Genomic DNA, 13110 nt, shown 5'->3' on the forward strand with positions numbered 1-13110 from the left:
ACGTGACAGCTGTGCCATCAGCCATCTCCCTGCCAGCCGGCTGTCTTGGATCCCTTACTTGGGAAATCCTGGTCCTACCTGGGACAGTGTTGAAGAGAGGACATGAGGCATTTCTTGACCTTGTGGATTTAATGAGCCACTTCAGCATCAGCTCACCCAGTAGATCATGTGCTGCGGTCCTCTAAAGGGCTGGAGGTCTTTGAGCTGTGAAATAGACTGTCCTCCTCCTCATCAATACTGATTTTATGGGAGCGCTACATTCTTTCCATAAATTCTGATATAGTTTGAATCAAGCCACCCTTCAAATGAGGTTTCTCCTGGGCTGATGGAAAAGTCTGTACCAGGCACATATCTGGGTGGGAATTCCTTGAAACAAGAAAATATGTTTCCAGCCCCGCCCATAATACTTCCTCACCAAACAGTATCTCAAACGATTAAGCTACTGCTTCTGTGGCAAGGAATCAAACATAGTTTGGCTGACCCCAGAGGCAGTGAAGTCAAAGATGCTACGGGGTCCCATGATATTAATGTTCTGGTACGTAACAGGGATCAAAACTCAGTTTATGGGTGGTACTGCTTCAGTGCCATATACTATGCTATTATTAGTAGGCCAAGAATAATATAATATTCATAATATTTCAAAGACTGTTAGGCATGTTTCATCCTTTAACTCTAAGTGTCCTGGAAACTAGTTCCATAAATGGAAATTAAAATATAGCACAGTGTGTTTTTTGGCTTGTCCAAATAAGGTCATATGTGGGGTAACAAATGCATAGCAGATGACCATGTGTCAACCTAGGTGTCCTTTAACCTAAGCATCCAGAATTGTTCATGAATGAATTTCATAGTATTTTTGTTTTCTCTGGGGATTTAAAATATCTTTAGGTATTTCAAATAACATTAGAATGGTATGGTTCAGAGCTGATTCTGAAACACTTGATTAGAGAAACCTTTGCCTGCGATTTTCCGGCATTTGGCAGTCCCACCTATTAAGTATTTCCCTGTGGAAGTGGCCTGCAAGGGGCAGGTTCCTCTTTATTTCCTCTGCTGTTTACTTCCCATACCTAAATGGGCATTACTGCCAGGAGTCTCATAATTTTCCTACTAAGATCATAATCGAATCTAATAGTTCAGACTTGGGCCTGCTAATTTTCATCTAATCAACAGAGGCAGGAAAACAGAGTCTGGAATGCCAGCTATGTGAATGAAAAATATTTAGTCATTCTTGAAATGATAGGAATGTTTTTCCAACAAGCTTAAATAAACACAATCTCTACTGAGACTGTGTTAAACTTTTTTTGGATAAGAGACAACTCTTGGGCAACCAAACAGAAGTTAATGAAGGTTATTAAGAGACATGCCCTTCAGAAAAGGCTTATGGACATTAAAAAGAAAGATTCCATTTTCTTTAGGGTACAACCATTGACCAGAAGTAGCAGAATTGGTTTCCTTTTAGCTTTTGTCAGCCTAATAGAATTTAGCATTTTAACTGGTAATCACATTGTCTACGTTTTGAGAGATGTCCTGCTTTACTAGCCATGGCTTATTAGACCATCTTACTTTAAAATCCTCATCTTCATCTCCTTCCACTGTTTGCCTCAATTCTAAGGAATGGATAGGTCTCAGCACACCTGTATTTAAAGCACGTGACAGCACTTTTTATATGAAGCTTGTTTATTTGTTCCCATCAATGCAAGGTCCAACTATAAAGTAGTGAAATTATTTTTAACATAATGAAATTACTTTTAAACATAACCAAGCCTTACATATCCAAGTGAAGTGTTTTTCCTTTCAAAATAGTTATATGGGAACTGTACAGCTATTGCAAGAATACCGTCGTTCAGAATATTTTTGGTACTTCTCTGTTGAAACTGACATTGCAGCTTGCCTCACGCACATCCTTTTGAAAATTCTTAGCTTTGTAAACCCCTGACTTTAAAGGTTTATTAGACTCTAGGAAATAGTCACAGTCATTCACATCTAAGTCTGGTGGAAAGGCTGGGTGATCTAGCTGGGTAAAACTTTTCAGAAGAAGCAAAAAGTGACAGTGAAGTAAAGGCACTCTGTCTTCTATGACACAGTAATTTCCTCTGAAAGAGATTCTGAAGAGAAGTTTCAAATAGAATTTTAACATGAACAACATTTTAGCACAAGCATATAGCCCACAAAAGTGAGTGCTTTTAGCAGTAACACTTATTTGTAAGTGCTACTCCTGGTGTGTTTATTGGAAAAAAAATATCAGTTCACTTACCACATAGTATTTGTATGACTTCTAGGGACTAGGGGCATATATTTAAATGGTCATCTATTATATTACAACTTTTTTGTAGAATTGCAGATGTTCCATTCAAACTTATTTTCAAATAAATTAGACTAAAATAATTTCCCTCTAGAAATAACTATTTTAAAAGTGGTGGTGAGGGCTTCCCTGGTGGTGCAGTGGTTGAGAGTCCGCCTGCCGATGCACGGGACACGGGTTCGTGCCCCGGTCCGGGAAGATCCCACATGCCGCGGAGCGGCTAGGCCCATGAGCCATGGCTGCTGAGCCTGCGCGTCCGGAGCCTGTGCTCCGCAGCGGGAGAGGGCACAACAGTGAGAGGCCCGCGTACCGCAAAAAAAAAAAAAAAAAAGTGGTGGTGATTCCAATCTAATTTATTTCTAATATTTTAGTTCTCGAATTCCACTTCTGATTGTACCATTTTAAACTGTCTCATTGTATAGTCTTAACCTTAAATGAGCAAAATGATTTCACATTGTTTAATACATGAGGGTTAGTATTAGAGATGGTGAGCAACCCAGTGAACTGTTTTTAAAGGCCCTATTGAAGTATTTTCTGTGCTGTGTCTGGCGGATTGTTGAAGATAAAATATCTGCTGCAATTGTTGTAAAATAACAGGGCAGAGCGAAGGAATGAAAATGTCTACCGAAGAACATCCCTTGCCCATTGATGGATCTCCCGTCACAGGTGGCTGCTGAGGTGTCAGGGAGCTGGATCGTACCCACCTGTTATCCTCTGCAGTTGAGACTCCCGAAATGCTCACTATCCCTCATCACGCAGGTTGGGAAATCTGTTCCCCGGGGGCTCGGCAGGGCCCGATCTTGGTCTGGGGTCATACCATCAGTTTAATCCAAATTTGATATGGGACAAGCAATAATGAACAGTTAGAACTTTTTTGAAATTTGTTCGAAACATGAGAGGATAGTGATGCATTGCATTTTACACATTTTTCAATTCGAGTTGAATTATTAGCAGTTTCACCAAGGTTTCACTTGCCATGTATGTCTACAGGGTACCTGTTTACACAGCCAGTGAATTTTACTTTCACATCTAAGAGAAGCTGGATTTATCACATTCGTTTGAAACAGAGCCCAATTCCGGGATCCAGACCATTGGAGACCACAGAATTTAATACTCGCTGCCAGTCGAAAATAAGATTCGGTTCAAGGCTCCAGCTCTCATTCTGCAGCATCATGAACCGAGACTAAGAATCCCCAAGAACGTTCTAAGACCAACAAGTGCTTGGTCCTTGGGGACCCTGAGAGTCATGTGGCGCTCTGGGTTTGATTTTTCCCCTTGGCTGCTAGAGCAAACTGAGAGATGAGTCTGTAAGCCACGTGCCCAACCAGGCAGGACCTCACAGCGTGCACCCTGTGTGCCGACCTCATTCCTGGCTGCAACGTATTCTTTGTACTTAAAAGTTACCTTGGTCCTCCTTTCCTCACTTTAAAAACGTATACATATATAATTTGAGACGGCCTTGGGTCTGCTTTGGAATCCAGCAAAGTATATTTAATGCTTGTTTATGTATTCGGTGCCCCTGCGCCGGTGCCTTGCACTGTGGTCCTGCCACCCGCCGTTTGGGCATTTGAAGGACAACACAAAATGGTGTTCTTTTTCAGCTTAATTGGAAAGCTATTGCCCTGCAAATCAGCTCACATTTTAAAGCAGTTCAGGGAGTCTCTATTTTGTTCATGAAACTAAAAAAATGTTCGGAGATAATAAACTGTCAGTTTGGGCCGGCCTCAGGCCTTGCATATTGAAAGAGGGCAGCAAGCGTAGATCTTTTCAAGACTGTGACTCTCTCATGCTTTCTGGGAACCAAGTTTTAAAAAGATTCCATGGAGATCTTAGACCAGATGAAAGCAATAGGGGTGTTCGGCAGTGCTGTGACAGAGACACTGAGGACATTATTGTTTCAAACATGACCACCCCCACCAGTATTATTGTTAAGAAAGTACTGGTTGAATTATCTCATTATTGACATAAGTTTCATATCACTGACTTACTGAAACTAAGATTTGCTGATCAAAGACATCTTTTGGAGATGGATTTTCCATATCCTCTTTCAGCTTGAGGATGGCAGAACTACTGGCAAAACTACCAAAACAGTATAAATTGTACTGTGGTGAATTTGCCCTCATCTTCGAAGATGAGCAAGGCACCCATCATGAGAGAGGAAGCATGGGGTCAGCCAGGCACACAGAAGCATTGTTTCAACTCACACTGGATAAGCTGATTATGAAGAGATTTCTCTTCTCTTCGAGACACCATGGACACAGTCAAAAGTCGAAACAATGATATTCAGACTGCAACTCAGCAGATGTGAAAGGCGCCAGTGGCCAGTCACTAACACCCTCCAAAGCTTACCAGACCATATAAAAGGATGTCATGGACCCACCCACATCCCAGATGCTTTTCATGTTATCAGTGGAGATAGAAATGATGCGTGAGTTACAATGGACAGGATTCAGAATGCCAAGCCAGCTGTCAGAGCATTTATCAGCTGAACATTTGAGGCTTGCAAAAGGACTCATAATTCACTTACTGAGCCATCATCTGACACCAGTTCTAGCTCTAAGCAGGCAGGATAGTCATTTCAACAATAATTATAGCAACAAGTAACATTCTGTTAACACTTCGAGTTTATGGAACAGTCCCCTCTTTACGATCTTATTTGAGTCTTACGATGATCTTGTGAGGTAGGAATAGTGGGAATTCCCACTTCATAGAAGCCCAAAGAGGTTCAGCATCATGTGTAAGATAATGAAAGAACAGGGACTCAAGCTCAGTCTTCTAACCCCAAGTCCATGTCCTTGGCATTACTTCTCTAGAACCCTTATCTTAAGAAGGGAGAGGGTGAAGAAAATAAGTCAGTGAATATCAAAGTATTTGATCGTCGTGGCTCAGACTCAAGGCTTTTCTTGCTCCTGGCTCCATTCTCATTACTGAGACCCCAGTTACTGTTATTTTTGTCTTTTGTGACCCAGCCTTTGATCCGGGTTTTCCCTGAACCTCGGCCTGGAATTTTGACCTTGCTGTTTGACCTCTTGGAAAGCCTGCTTCCCCTTGTCCGTTCCTGCCTCTCCCACCTGGGGAAACAGCTCCACCCGAGAGCGCTGAGCTGTCTCCCCAGGTGTCTCTGTCCTCACGCTTGCGTGGGCCCAGCCTCATTCACACCCAGCCAGGCTGCAGGCCCTGAGCAGTGGTAGTCAGGTCTCCACTGAGTGTGCCCAGCACCGAGATAGACCGTCATCAACACTTGTGCCTTCTGATCCACATGCTTCCCTTGTCTCACTCTGATTCCTGCCAGTCGTTGCTTAATCAGCAGGCAGATTTGCTGGGCCTTCGGCACAAGCGCCCATCCTTCATCCAGTACGAGATGAGCTGCCGAGTTGAGTGAGTGCCCGGTTATTTTCAGGACTATTTTAATAACACTTTATTTATTTGGCACCATCAAGGAGTGAGGTAGTCACAGAAATGGATTACCCAGATAATTGAAATCTGGGGTGTCCGATTTTATGTTAAGAATTTTGAAGGAAGGCCTTCCACAGTGCTCTGTGTACTTTTGTGCCTTGTTAGGCCAGAAGTGCAGATCGTAGTTTAACCATTTCATAGGCTACTGAGTACCTCGTTTTAGACTGTTTGGGTTTGGGGACTTGCATTTAGTTTTCACTGTTACTAGTGTGCCAGGTTCACAACAGCCTTCTAAATCTAGCTTGCTACTTCAGTGGAGCTCATTTATTGGGTACCTACTATGTGCAAGGGACTTCTGCCTTGACGAAGACCCTGAGGAACGTACTGTCCAATCCTACAGAAGTTAGGAAATTATAGGTTCGGCCTGTTGGGGACAATATTGAGTGGGGCTCTTTCTAAAAAAATGTGTCCTGAATTTCAGTTCTCAGGTGTCCTCTTGTCCTCTTTGTTCATTCATTAAGTGCTACAGTGGGCCAAGTACTGTGCTAGATGCTGAAGTTGTAAACAGTGAACAAACCATTGCCCCTAATGTGAAGATCCTTCCCCGCTGGTCGTCAGCCATTTCGCAGAGCGGCAGGTTGAAATAACAGAATTCTGACCATCTGACACCCCTCTCCCAGCCGAATATAGCTATTAAAATGTGCAGATACACATATACACATGTACTTATAAATATGGCGCATTCTTCCCAGTTAAAGGTTACCAAGATACAGTCTCTGTGAAAATAAACAATAACAATAATATAAGGATAAAATATAAGACAAGTATAAAAGGTCCAGATTATTCTTGGAATCCAGTCATTTTGTGAGCTCTCTCAAGCTGAATTCCTGGAAAAAGATACACCATTCTCTGTTAAAATTTTTTTTTAATTTTTCTCTTTGTGGTCTTTTAATAATCACATAATCGTAGTACTGTCTTTTCCTATTAAACATGAGATTGGTAAAGGAAGAAAAATATGACCGACAGCCAAGATTCCTTGGAAAAGCATACAAAGTTAATAAATAGGCCTAAAGTAAATATATTGCTTCTCTATCTGCCCATAAAATAATACAAGCCTTGGGAACATTTTCACACCATTCATTTTAAAATAAAGAAACTGCTCTGAGATAAGTACTTTAGAAATTACAAGGATGTAGGTGTTGTTATGAGAAATATATACAAAGGAAAAAAAGGATAAATGTGTAGTGGCTGAAAGAATTTGAAAATTCCAACTGTAGGAGATTTTTTTCCATGACTCAATGAGACTTTCTTAAATACACATTCATACCCCATGGAAATTCCCACTTCCAGATTAGGGAATTTTTGTATCCTCAACTTTTTTTTTCTTATTGTCTACATTAATAGAGTTTTCCCTCTAGCTTCATTTGGGAACATTTCATCTTTACCTTTTCCTAGGCTGCAATTATGTTAACAATTTGCTGATTTATTTGAATGGTTTTCTGACTAGTTATGGTCACATTTGAAAAGCAACTGTGGTAACAGAATGACATATGAAGACACAGTAAAACAGATAAGCTATCTCCTTTGGTTCTGTCTTGGCCAACTTTATCTCCAGTTTTATGGCCCTGGACAGGCTACCGGTAATTGTAGGGCTATAAGGAGGCCTGATATATTTAGCCATATAAACCAAGTGAAGCTTTGGAATTTTCCCACTTATTAGGTACTCACATTGCTTAACCAAGTCCAGCCATTCCCCCTATCCCCACCCCCACCCAAGAAATCTTAAGGAAGAGAGTGCCTGAATTAGGTCTGAAAAGACAACATAATTGTTCATCTTTGTTTCTCGCAATCAAATAAGCAGGCTTGCGAATTTACACAGAAAAGCTACGTGAAGTATGCAAACCATTAATAAATCCCAAAAGGAGAAGTAATAAGAGACAGATAGGAATTAACTTCGTTTATCTTATTACTTCCATATGAATTTTTTTTAACTTATAAAAGAAATTTAAGAACATATCTGCCATAAAAAAAAAAAACCACTATGTTTTCTAGAAATTTGCCTATAGAGAGATTTTTCCAGAAAAACTTCCCTTGGTTTGTGGGTGTCTGTGTGCGCGTGCATGCACTTGTACGATTCGTAGGAATCTAGGGTGCTGGCAGACAGCTGCTGCCCACAGCCGGGCCCTCCAGACGTGCCATTCACCCAGAGCACAGCACGGGGAGGCAGCAGTACTCCTCGAGACGATTGAGGTCTGAAACCAGAGCTAATTATTACCCTCCTAACAGAGTCAGTGCTGCAGACAGTCCTAAGCACGGTGGCTCTGTATGCCTTACACGAGTGTACTTTTCCAGAGTCACCCACCCATACTCAGGAGCTACTAGTTGGCTGTCAGCCTTCCCAGGGTTGCTAATCAGAAAGAGTGCTTCACATATTTGTCACTGGAGATAATTAGTATTATTTGCAAGATAAACAGCTCATAGTAATCAAGGTAATGAGAAGAACCTTGTATGTATTAATTCAAAACCAGGAGTTCGGTGGAGTAATACAGATTAGGCACCAAAAAGCATTTATTAACATTTTCATTTAAGCTATATCTGAAAAATAAAAATCAGTGATTATATACATTGTTTCAGAAGCAAATTAACATTATTATTACACATTTTTAAATAACTGGTAGTCAAAATACATTCTTTTTTGTTCTGTTGTTGTCCCAAACATGTTGAAATATCCAATATGATGATGACAGGACTGATACTAAAACTTTAAGTCAACACCTTAAAAGGTTGAATTGGAGTTTCAACTTCTTACTTTCCTTTCCTCTTTTTGGAAAATTTTCCATAAAATAAAATAACAAAAAGCAAGAAAGTATAGAGCTTAGATTTGCTTAACACATTTATACCCCCTGAATAATGAAATGTATGTTACCTTATGGTCTAGTGATGTGGCCTTGGAGTTAAAATAATGATTTTCATTTCAACTTTATACTCTTGACCAAATTAATTGTGATCACAGTGCCTTAATATCCCCATTAAGCAGATAAAATTGCTTCTAGAAAATACTTGAACATCAGTGTAGAATATTGGTGGTGTTCTTCAGAAACTTAGTGTCTGAGGTTCTCTAAATCTTGAAAAACGTGAATGTTTTCCTGGAAATGTTTTTACTGATAAGGGGTTTGTTGGGCTTCCTAGGATGTGAAAGAAATATCCATCCCTAATTTTAATTAAACATAAAATAAAGAGCCAATATGTGTTTGCTTATGTTACTGCAAGTTATAATAGTTTTTTTCCAGAATTTTGTTTTCTAAGACTTGGGATAAGAATTGGTGCTGAACATCTGCATTCCTGACACAATCCCAAGGGTTCTTGTAAAAATAGCTCTTCCGGAGAGTATAAGGTACTTGGAAAGTCTTTAAAAATCATTCAGGAAAGGGACAGGTGGAGGAAAGTAGAGATTCCCACCCAGATGCAGGGTAGGAAACAGCAAATGATATAGACATAACAAACACCCATTTTTGTTCTTTATTGCTTCTAGGCTCAGAAAATATTTCTAGAATTCTTCTCCACAAAGAAGCGGTTCCAGGGTTCCCTTTAGAAATAGTTGTAGCCAAAGACAATGAATTCCTGCTGTTTCAAGCCTTCTTCCTTTGGAGGACATTAAGGTATTTCTTTAATTCCTCAGCTGATTCAATACAAGATGAGATGGAATTTCAGGGTGATCCTGTAAGCAGTACTTCATTGAATTTCCCCTCACCAAATCCATCCTTGTGCAAGCATTTTCTCATTCTCCTAAACGAGGAGATCCAAGACCATTTCTCTCTTCTGAAAGAGGCCCACTAACGCATATCTGCCCAACCAATTTAAAAGGAGACCATTTTCTTTGCTTCCAGCAACAGGCAGATGCATTTGTCTCCAAAAGTCTTAGCAGGACCTCTGTTCAACTGATAATCACCAAACTCTCCAAGGACATGGCATCGCCGTCATCCTTCTAGAGGAGCATGTACTCTCTAGCATGTCATGTCAGTATTGTACCCCCGTGTAATCTAAGAGCACAGAAAAGTGGGATTTAAATGAGGATCATCTGGTCTTCAGGCCAAGACCCATCAGGATATATTCCATATTCAGAGCACTGTGGCATAAACTAAAGAATGTGTGGGATAATAACAATTCCCAATACGCAAATTTCAGGCTGCTCTCACAAGCACAGTGCACGTTTCACAGATTTCACTAACACTTCCTCAAGCTCCTTTACTTATTTGGATTAGAAACAGTCATACTGTGATACCATGATTCTGGACTCTTCAAACTTACCTCTTCCCCCACCAAGAGCTTCCTTGTATAGAAACTGCAAAAAGTCTAACCAGCTCTTGGTTATTCTCTAAGGACTGTAAATGCAATGTTGATTTGAAATACTCTCATTCAGGATGGTATCAAGTGTGTCTCACTTTGGTGTTCATTATGTAGAATAAGAAATTGAATTTCAGTAGACTCACAGCACTTCATTCTCAAAAGACTGCCCTGATGTTAGTAACAGGACCAGTTCTGAGATTACATATTAATATACTGGACTGAAAGCAGACTCTCAGATCCGTTTATGATAATGTCAGTGTTTTTGCTAAACAATTTATAGTTTACAGAATTCTAAAATAGAGATGGCCTCACATGGTAGGAAACTGAGCACTAAAATGTTGAGAGAATGATGAAAGGGAATAGTACATAATGTATGACTTTAGATAAAATGTTAGGAGACAGCTAGTTGGCTGCATATGTGTCTGTTACAAATCAGCAGTTACTCCAGTGACAGAGGATAACAGCAGTAAGTACCCCAAACACATGCTCCACCATCCTTAAAAAGGTTTTGGGCTTCCCTGGTAGCGCAGTGGTTGAGAGTCCGCCTGCCAATGCAGGGGACATGGGTTCGTGCCCCGGTCCAGGAAGATCCCACATGCCGCGGAGCGGCTGGGCCCATGAGCCATGGCCGCTGAGCTTGTGCATCCGGAGCCTGTGCTCTGCAACGGGAGAGGTCACAACAGTGAGAGGCCCACGTACCACAAAAAAAAAAAAAAAAAAAAAAAAAAAAGTTTTAAAAATTTGTTCCACTTTGTATTTGAAAAGGAAAAGAATACTTATTTAACATAATAAAGTGAGATGACTAGTGTTAAAATGCTTTTTAAAAATAATTTAGACTTCTGTCTACATTTAATGTATCACGATGAGTGTTGTGTTCAGCCTAATCTATTGAGGGGCAGTTGAATAGCTTTAGAGTAAATTGGTTTTGTTGAGTTTTTCTGTGTTTTATTTTAGTAAGTATTGAGGGAGTCAGATTTTGAAACTTACGTACTTTCTGGTTTCTTCCCTCTAATGTACATCATCGATGAATGGGGAAATATTAATTTTAGAGGCACAGAATAATGTTTGGCTTCTTTGCATTCTGCCACGTCATCTGAGGCCTGGAAGACATCCAGGAGGACTTGTTTTACCTAAAATATTTACAACACAGCGTTGTAGAACCAGCACCTACTTAAATAGCCCTTCTATGCATTTTTTTTCCCATTTGTTAAACTTAGCTCAAGCTGTTATCCTGAATGTTACAGGGAAACATGTTGAACATATTTCTTCTGCTAAAGAAATGTGTGCTTGACGTACCCCTGGAGCTGGCTACCTAGTGGATACAGTCATTTGGATAAAGGGTGGGACTGTCAGTATTGTGGTTCTGATCCTCAAACAACCCAATTTTTTTTTTTTTTTTTTACTTTCTAGCCACAGAGCACAATCCTAATCCCATCCATTAATCATAATATGTACCAAAAATAGCATGCACATCACCATTGATTATCTTAACAAATCCCTAAAATTCACTGAAAATAAAATCCCATACTGCCCTGTGATTATGATGCATTTTCAGTGTCAGTGTCATCTGCCGAGATGTATATTTTTCCATCATATACTTTCTGAAGGCAAAAGTTTCTCATAAACTTAAATGTCAGTAAAGAATACAAGCTTTGGGTCTGCGTAGATGTGCCCAAGACATTTCCTTGCCCGTAAGCCATGCACTAAAGCACCGGACAAAGAGTTTAGAATCCTTCCCTGATCCTTGCTATTAACTCTCTGGAACGTAGACCTAACTCCTCCTTCGATGGGATCATCTGTGGTATGGTTTACTGAGACGCGAGCCAGGTCCCCTGCTCTATCTTGTATTTGTGGTTAGAATAATTTTGATGAAACCTCCACAGTCTTATGGCTAAAGGCTGAAACAGAATTATTATCTTGGATGTGTAACAAGAGTAGTGATAAAGGAAAGACTGTAGGTTTAAAAACCGCTGATATTTACAGTAAATTTTAAGAGAACGGAGGAAAGCAGCACTACTGTATTTAATTCACTAAGTCTTAAAACTTGACTAAAACTAAACCACTTTTTGATGTTTATAGTTACCTGTCAGAAAGGATACTTTAGTCGTTGAAAGAAATTAGAAATTTCACAGCAGTGGAAGTCTTAGATAAAAATTTCAGGGAGATGTTCTGCCAACTGTGCTGTAATAAAAATAGAGAATGTGCTACACCGTCTTCATACGTACTCTCACTGGGAGAATGCTGATGAAAGCATCTCTTTAACAAGTCCTAGTTGCTCACTACCTGTGAAGAGTTGAATCACTGGCCTCTTTTAGCAGGTGGATAAAAATGTAGAACTCTTGATCTTATCAGTGGCACCTAAAACACTTATTTTTGGTCTCTCTTCCATGGTAACGGGAGGTGAAACTTGAGAAGACAGTGTGGACTAATGGATAGAGTGTTGGACAGGAGGTCAGGCACCTCTGTTCTGTTCTGTTCCCAGCCTGCTACTGGGTTGCTATGTAAACTTAGATAAGCCACTTACCCTCTCTGCACCTCATGTTTTCCATTTGTGAAAACATAGGTAGAGACATTCTGTACTTAGCACTTCACAAAGATATTGTGAGAACCAGCTTACTCTGAAGAAGTTCATAGTATCTTTGGGTTGAAAAGAGGCTACGTAAATACGTCAGTGTCCTCGTTCCCTTTGACAGCACTCTCTCCACAGTCTGACATTGTATAAACTGTCCCTTATCAATCACTGCAAAACAGGTACCATTACAATGCGCTTTGTATTGCACAGAAGCTGAGAGTGTGACCCTAGAGCCAGAACACCTCGTTTGAATCTGGGGTCCACCATGTACTAAACCCTGTGACCTTGGACAAGTCAGTATGCTGGATTTCCTCATCCATAAAATAGGGCTAATGACAGCACCCATCTCTTTCCGATTGTGATCCAAAACTTGAAGGCATTTATGAAGAGCACTTCAGATGTTATATAGACGCATAATAATACACTTTACGTAAGTGTGTGATTACTGTTTAGTAACAGTAATCTCTAGGCCAGAACAATTCCTCATTATTAACAT

General features: G+C 40.2%; 1 protein-coding gene across 3 annotated transcripts in view; it reads left to right on the forward strand.

The window, feature by feature from the left end:
• CRIM1 (cysteine rich transmembrane BMP regulator 1) overlaps window positions 1–13110 on the forward strand; it is a 208316-nt gene that overhangs the window by 140314 nt on the left and 54892 nt on the right. The window lies entirely within an intron of this gene.

Source organism: Leucopleurus acutus, assembly GCF_964270905.1.
Source record: "Leucopleurus acutus genome assembly, chromosome: 12".
Classification (NCBI taxonomy): domain Eukaryota; kingdom Metazoa; phylum Chordata; class Mammalia; order Artiodactyla; family Delphinidae; genus Leucopleurus; species Leucopleurus acutus.